The sequence below is a fragment of the Otolemur garnettii genome, unplaced genomic scaffold, assembly GCF_000181295.1.
Source record: "Otolemur garnettii isolate 467f Iridium unplaced genomic scaffold, OtoGar3 scaffold00001, whole genome shotgun sequence".
NCBI lineage: Eukaryota > Metazoa > Chordata > Mammalia > Primates > Galagidae > Otolemur > Otolemur garnettii.
Genome location: NW_003852396.1, coordinates 30,678,966 through 30,686,743, shown reverse-complemented (window position 1 = coordinate 30,686,743; position 7,778 = coordinate 30,678,966). Strand labels below are relative to the sequence as shown.

General features: G+C 47.4%; 1 protein-coding gene across 2 annotated transcripts in view; it reads left to right on the top strand.

Moving 5' to 3' along the window:
• Window positions 1-7,778, top strand: part of RHOG (ras homolog family member G) — a 15,314-nt gene that overhangs the window by 1,621 nt on the left and 5,915 nt on the right. The gene's annotated exons all lie outside the window — the stretch shown is intronic.

Genomic DNA, 7,778 nt, shown 5'->3' with positions numbered 1-7,778 from the left:
GAGTTGGAGGTTGCTGTGAGCTGTGAAGCCATGGCACTCTACCCAGGGGGATAGCTATAGGCTCTGTCTCAAGGAAAAGAAAAAAAGGCTGGAAAACCTCTGTGTGTATATGCATGTGTAAGTATCTGTGTGTCTACATCTTTGTATCTTACAGACAAAATAACTGCCCTCAGCCTTGAGAGGGCCCAGAGCAGGGGAAGCCAGCAGAATGAAGGGAACCTGCAGTGGGTGAGGCTGTGGTTAGGCAGGAGGAAGCAGTCGGTAGCAGTCAGGGTAGCGTGACACAAGAATAAGACTGGTGAGAGAGGCCGTGGGAAATCAAAATCAGCCCAACCCTTTGCTGCTTGACCAAGAGGCCAGGCCTGGAAGCTTGGAGGCAGTCTCAAGGTCCCTACACCAACAACAGTTGGTTCCAACATCACCTACCAGAGAGAATAGGACTAGCTGGGTGTGATGAAAGGAAAGGGAGGGGGCAAAGGCAGGATTCTGGAGGGAAAACTGCAGCTGGCCTAACTTTAGTTTTAACTGTTTTAGTTTTGAATCAGGAAAAGAAGGGTAAAGCAAAAGTGTCTGCCCCCTCTTCCCTGCTGGTCTTTCAGGGCCTGGCTTCCAGATCCTAAACATATGTCCTGGTCTACTTTAGGCCTTGGTGATCAAAAACATAGTCATACCTAGGCAGCTGTGACATTTATGAGGCTGAGAGAGGGCCTCAGGCATCCCTAACATTCCCCTCATTCACCTGGTACTCTACTCTCTCAGGAATTTCTCCCAAGTTTAATTTTAGTCCATCTTGGCTATGTAAGATCTTGTTTCAATTCTGGAGCCCCTTCTTCAAGCCTTTGGGATGTAGGCTGAGGGATCTTGCTTCTCTCAACCTTCAGTAGTCTGTATTCATTTCTCTCCACTAGAAAAAAAAAAAAAGTAGAGAGGAACAAGTGCTACATTTTTTAGATCACCCAATCATAGCTAAATTTAAGGGCTATCCCTATTCAGTCCTCTTCCTGTCTCACACTTGTTCCTTTTCCATAAATTGTTCCTTCTTCCAATTGTGCCCTTCCACATAACTGTCTCGCCTACTTTCACTTCTGGGAGGTACAGAGGTTTGGCTCTAGGATGAAACCTCAGGGACTGTCATAAAACCCCAGCTCAGGGAAGAGTGTACACACAAGGCACTTTCCCAGCATCACAAGTCACTAAAAACCCCAGGAGTCCTGATTCCTAGCCTGGCAAATCAGTACTTATTTTAGTATTCTGGATAACTCAGCAACCCACAGGGCTCTGAAAGTGAAGGCAGAATGGATGAGACAGGGATTCTGCCAGGCAAGATCTGCCTCCTTTGGAAGTTTGAGCTAACTGTAAGAAAATCATTGCTGGAAAAATAGGACCAGGATGGGAGGGATCTAAATGGGAAAGTATCATTGTGGATGAGGGTGGCTTCAGCCTAGGAGGCTGCTGTTAAGGTCTTGGCTAAAGAAGTATGGTCAAGGTTGTAACATGAAAAGAAGTAGCTGATGCCTCACATCAGGATCCATAGATCCTGGTTAGGAATCTAGAATATAGAGAGCAGAAGAGGTGTCTGATGTGTGCTTTTAGGGGATCATGAGCAGGAAGATATGAGAGGCTGTGGCTATGGCGAGACAGCTGGAAAGATATGAGGTTAAAGATAGCTAGAGAACTGGGAAGAATAATAGGGCCTGGCCCCAGACTGTAGATCACTCCCTCCATATACACTGTAGACCCATATAAATGGTAAGATATATTATAAGGGTCCATGAGAAGAGCTAAAGGGAGAAACCAAAGACAAAGCGTGGGCCACCTCCCCAGATCAGACTGCTTTTCCTGTCCAGGGTCCAGCTTCCTCTTTTGTCCTCATCTCATGGGGGAGGGCATCTCTCCAGGAGCTAGAGGCCAGAGGAGGAGCTTTGCAGCTGGGACAAGGCAGGGCAACTGGCTGTTGTAATGTCAGTGCTAACTCATGAATGCTGCAGGATGGGCTAGGCACAGGAGCCTTTGAACTTAAAAGCAAAAAAGGCTCAGATATACGTCAACCTGACCTCTGGTCCATTTCCTGAAGTGAAAACCATGGTCTGATCATTTTGATTAAGGTCAGAGTGATAGTAGGTCCATTCCCAGGCTAAAGTAACAATCCTTACCTTTTTCTCCTTTGTGGAACTAACAGTAGGCTGGAGGTTAGGAGACCCATAGCCTTGTCCTGGATTTGCTACCAGCTCTCTATATAACCCTGGTCAACTTAGCTCTCTTGGCTCCCTTTCAGCATTAAGGAGTACCTCCATGACCACATTCACTTGAACATGATAGTTCTGACTTTTCCTCCCCAAGAAACTCCTCATGGCAGTGCTGCCTACTCTGGGCCATGGTGTCTTACCAGGCTTGATGTGACCGGCCTGTGTAGTCGCTATGTATGTGGCCAGGGGCAGAACTGTGGCCCTTTCCTCAATGCCCAAAGATTGTTACAGGTTGAGAGATAAGAAGAGGTTAGAGTGTGTTGGGGATTTTGCCAGGGGCAGCAAGATGGGGGAGTACCCTGTCTTCTCTGCTCCAGCTCTGCCCAGTGACAAGTGGAAAATAGATGCCGGAGTTTCCTCCTCGATGTTATTTTCCCTTGTGGAAACCCCCTAAGGCTTGGGCAGAGCTGAAAGGACTGGGCAACCCTGGGTCTCTTTGGGTATTTTCAGGTGGGGGAGGCAGGATTGGTAGGGTAGCATTTCTGTAGCACCTTGTATGAAATTAGTAAAGGCAAAGGAAGTGCCACTTCATAAGCTTTTCATGGGGCCCAGGGACTGTTGAGTGCTGCTAGGCGGGGAAGAGGAAGCCAGAGTGTGAGCCTTCCTCTGAGCTGCTTGGTGGGGGAGGGGCAGCTTCCTTGGCTCCTCCAGCCAGAACTGTCCTGGCCCTGGAACTCTCATCCTTTGAGGAACACCCTGGGTGTTAGGAAAGTGAGAGAAGCTGAAGATTTGGGAATTGATAAAGGGGTCCCCCCACAGATTTCCCAGCTACAACTATCTTGTTTCCTCCTCCTCTCCAGCCCCTAGTAGATGGCATCTGCTCGCTCCTCTTAACCCTACCTGCTGCAGTGCAGGATCCTTTGCACAGCCTGAAGGGTGGAGAATGGCAAGAGGTAGCAGTCCTTCAGCATGGATTTTTTTTTTAAGGCTGGGAACTAGGTTCTCTTGGGTTCTACCCTGCCAATGGGCAGAAGGGGAAGAAAGACTCAGCACTCGCCTGGTCCCAGTCCCACACTGACCTCATGTCTCCCCCAGCTTCCTCCTCCCAGCCCAGCTGCAACCAGCTGCAGCCCTTTTGAGCCTCTTTATGTCACCTCTCCTCTGTTTCTCCCATCAAAACAAATAAACTTGCAGAGCTTCCAGTAGTGCCTCTGCCCCTAGCCTTATCTTTGACCAAGAATCGTGAGTTATTCCCAATCCTTGGCCCATCAAGACTGATTTTCCTACCTGTCTTCCTCATCACTTCAGAGCTAGCTCTGCCTGCCTTGCCCTTCACTTTCCAATTGAGGGATAGGCACTATCATTTGTGTCTTTGTTACCCCAACTTGGTGCTCCGCAGGATGAGGGAGAAATTGGTTACCTTTGTCTTTCATCTCCTGATCATAGAGGTTCTTCCTTGTTCCTAGCATCAAAGTCTATGGACTGATGAGAGAGGACATGTGTGTCAGTCTGCAGCTTTTGCACAGCCCTCTGCTGAGCTTCTGGAAATAAACAGAAGGACAAACTTCCCTCCCTACCAGACATCCAGTTCAGCCTAGTGAACAATACAGTCAGTGCTGGAAAAGGTAAGGCAGGAGAGGAGTTGCTATGATGCCCTGGAAAATCTGCGAACAGAGCTGTGCCCTGAAAGACAGAAAGTACCTGCAGGGGGTAAGCTACATTCCAACAAGGGGAACTCCCATGTGCAAAGACAAGGAGGACAGATTGAGTTCATTCAATGTCAGTGACAATTTACTGACAGCCACTGTGTGCTGTGCTCAGCTGAGGGAGAAATAAGCAAGGACCTTGCCCTCCAGGCACTCCCAGTCTAATGACCCAAGATAAGACTCAGATCAGACTACATTTGAAGCCAGAAAGGTCCTGTGAGAGAGACAGGGACCAGACTTTGGATGGGATAAGGCACTTGTGACTTGAATGATTTAAAAAAACTTCCTGGAGTCCAGGAACAGTGGTTCACCCCTCTAATCTCTGGGTAGCTGAGGCAGGTAGACTGCCTGTGCTCAGAAGTTTGAGATCAGTTTGAGCAAGAGCAAGACCTAGTTGCTACTAAAAGTAGAAAAATTAACTGGGTGTTGTGGTAGGCACCTGTAGTACCAGCTACTTAGCAGGGTGAGGCATGAGGATCACTTGACCCCTCTAAGAGTTTTAGGTTGCTGAGCTATGATGACACTGTGGCACTCTACCTGAGGGTGATAGAGTGAGACTGTCTCAAAAAAGAAAAGGGCCAGGCATAGTGGCTCATACCTATAATCCTAACACTCTGGGAGGCTAAGGCTGGTGGATTGCCTGAGCTCACAGGTTGGAGACCAGCCTGAGCCACAGTGAGACCTCATCTCTAAAAATAGCTGGGTGTTGTGGCGGCATCTGTAGTCCCAACTACTCGGGAGGCTGAAGCAAGAGAATCACTTGAGCCTAAGAATTTGAGGTTGCTGTGAGCTATGACGCCATGGCACTCTCTACTCAGGGCAACAAAGTGAGACTTTGTCTCAAAAAAAAAAGGACACTTTCCTGGAGGAGGTGGTAATGGTACTTGCTTGGCTTTTTGAGTATAATATCACAGCTTGGTGTGTTTTAGGCAAGCAAATGTAGAGGCTATTTTGTAGAGGATCAGAGTGGTGTGGCTAGTGGTAAGGATTGGAACACTCGGAGATGGATTACAGTTAGAATGAAGTTGGGGGGTGGGGGCTACAGAAGGGAAACCCCATGTTAGGGAAGCAAAGTAGAAGGCTGGGCTGTACCAAGTTCCCATTGTCTCCACATTCACCCATTGCTTAGTGCCCATTCTTCCCCACCCCCAGTCTCAGTTGGGACACTTCCCCTGCTATAACGGCCACAGAGATCAGGCAATCAGGCTGCTGCTTCCTTTCCCCACTTCTGTGCCTGCCTGGGCCACATCCGAAGGCCAGCCCAATGGGGTATAATTCTAGGCTCAAGGGACCACACTCAGGGTAATGCCTGTGAACTGTGCTCCCACACACTTTGCTCCCTGCTGGAGCCAAGTCAAGCTGGTACTGGGAAGAGATTTTTTTTTTTTTTTTTTTTACCTATCCCAGTCATAACTTTGGCTCTCGTTGCACTCCAGTAAAGATTCTGCATTGTAGTGTTGGCTGTGTGTGTGTTATGGGCAGGGTAGGGTCACTCCTGGGCTTTGGAGGGGTCTATCCAGATTTTGGTAATGAAGTTAGGTGTAAGCAAATCAGAAGGCAGTCGTTGTCTAAATCTTTTCCCCCTGCCCTCCCAAACTTGTGTGGCCAGTTGGAAGTGTCTGGTTTGTGTTCATCTCTCCCTCATTTCTGGAGCAGGGATTGAGACCCTGCCATATCTCCTGTGCTCTGTATCCACACCTCTTTTGGACATTAAAGTTCAATTGCTGCAAAAAAAGAAAGAAAAAAAAAAAATGGCAGTCGTACCTCCTGTGTACCCAGCCCTATACTCAAAGCTCTTCTGTCACTGAATCAAGAGAAGTTCGGCCTGCAGTTATCAGAGTTATATATGAATAACTTCTGAGGCAAGAGAATCACCTAAGCCCAAGAGCTGGAGGTTGCTGTGAGCTGTGATGCCACAACACTCTACCTAGGGCGACAGCTTGAGACTCTATGTCAAAAAAAAGAAAAGGAGGTTGAAGCTGAGAGAGGCAAATTATCATAAGCCCAACTGATAAGGGTAGAACCATGATTTAAACTCTTTAGGCTAGGTGCGGTGGCTCATGCCTGTAATCCTAACACTCTGAGAGGCTGAGGCAGGTGGATTGCCTGAGCTCAGGAGTTCAAGACCAGCCTGAGCAAGAGTGAGACCCTGTCTCTAAAAATTTCTGGGCATTGTGCTGGGTGCCTATAGTCCCAGCTACTTAGGAGACTGAGGCAAGAGGATTGCTTGTGCCCAATAGTTTGAGGTTGCTTTGAGCTGTGATGCCATGGTACTCTACTGAAGGTGACAGAGTAAGACTCAATCTCAAATAAATAAATTAATTAAACTTAAGTCTTTGTGGATCTAAAACCTATATCACATTATTAATTTTTTTTTTAATTTCTTTCTTTCTTTCTTTCTTTTTTTTTTTTTTTTGATAGAGTCTAACTCTGTTGCCCAGGTTAGAATAAAGCAGTGTCATCATAGCTCACTGCAGCCTCAAACTGCTGAGCTCAAGTTGTCCTCCCTTGTAGCTGGGACTATAAGTGTGCAACATTTTTCTTTATTTTGTAGAGAGAGTCTCGCTATTGCCCAGGCTGGTCTCAACCTTCTGGGCTCAAGCAATCCTCCCTCCTAAACTTATCTAAGTGCTAGCCTTACAAGTGTGAGCCACTGCACCTGGCAAGATTAAGAATAATTTGGGGGCTGCGCCTGTGGCTCAAAGGAGTAGGGCGCCAGCCCCATATGTCGGAGGTGGTGGGTTCAAACCCAGCCCTGGCCAAAAACTGCAAAAAAAAAAAAAATAATAATAATTTGGAATCAGGAGGCTGAGGCAAGAGAATTGCTTTAAGCCCAGGAGTTGGAGGTTAGCTGTGTGATGCCACGACACTCTACCAAGGGCAACAAAATGAGACTCTGTCTCTACCAAAAAAAAAAATAATAATAATTGAGGGCAGTGCCTGTTGCTCAGTGAGTAGGGCACCAGCCCTATATACCAAGGGTGGCAGGTTTGAACCTGGCCCCAGCCAAACTGCAACAAAAAATAGCCAGGCATTTTGGTGGGTGCCTATAGTCCCAGCTACTTGGGAGGCTGAGGCAAGAGAATCGCTTAAGCCCAGGAGTTGGAAGTTACTGTGAGCTGTGAAACTATGGCACTCAACCGAGGGCGATAAAGACTCTGTGTCTAAAAAAAAAAAGAATAAATAAATAAATTAAATAATAATTTTGAATGCCAAGGTGATGGACCAGACGTGGATGTGAATTATGTTAGGGGGGAAAAAAGTCAGATTAAGTCATTGTAATTTGGCTAATAACATATATCTGCAAACATTTGTTCATTTACTACGTTTTGGGTTTTTGGTGTTTTTTTTGAGACAGAGCCTCAGGCTGTTGCCCTGGATAAAGTGCTGTGCCATCACAGCTCACAGCAACCTCCAACTCCTGGGCTCAAGCAATTCTCCTGCCTCCGCCTTCTAAGTAGCTGGGATTATAGGTGCCCACCACAATGCCTAGCTATTTTTTTGGTTGCAGCTGTCGTTGTTTGGCAGGCCCAGGCTGGATTTGAGCCCTCCAGCTCAGGTGTATGTGGCTGGTACCTTAGCCGCTTGAGCCCACAGGCACCAAGCCTTTTTTCTTATTTTGAGACAGAGTCTCAACTCTGTCACTTAGGCTAGCCTCAGCTTCGCTCACAGCAACCTCAAACACCTGGGTTCAAATAGTCTTCCTGCCTCAGCCTCCTACATAGCTGGGATTACAAGCTTCTGCTGAGACACCCCACTAGTTTGTCTTTTTTCTTTCTTTCTTTTTTTTTGAGACGGAGCCTCAAGCTATACCCCTGGGTAGAGTGCCATGGCATCACGCTCACAGCAACCTCCAACTCCTGGGCTCAAGCAAGTCTCCTGCCTC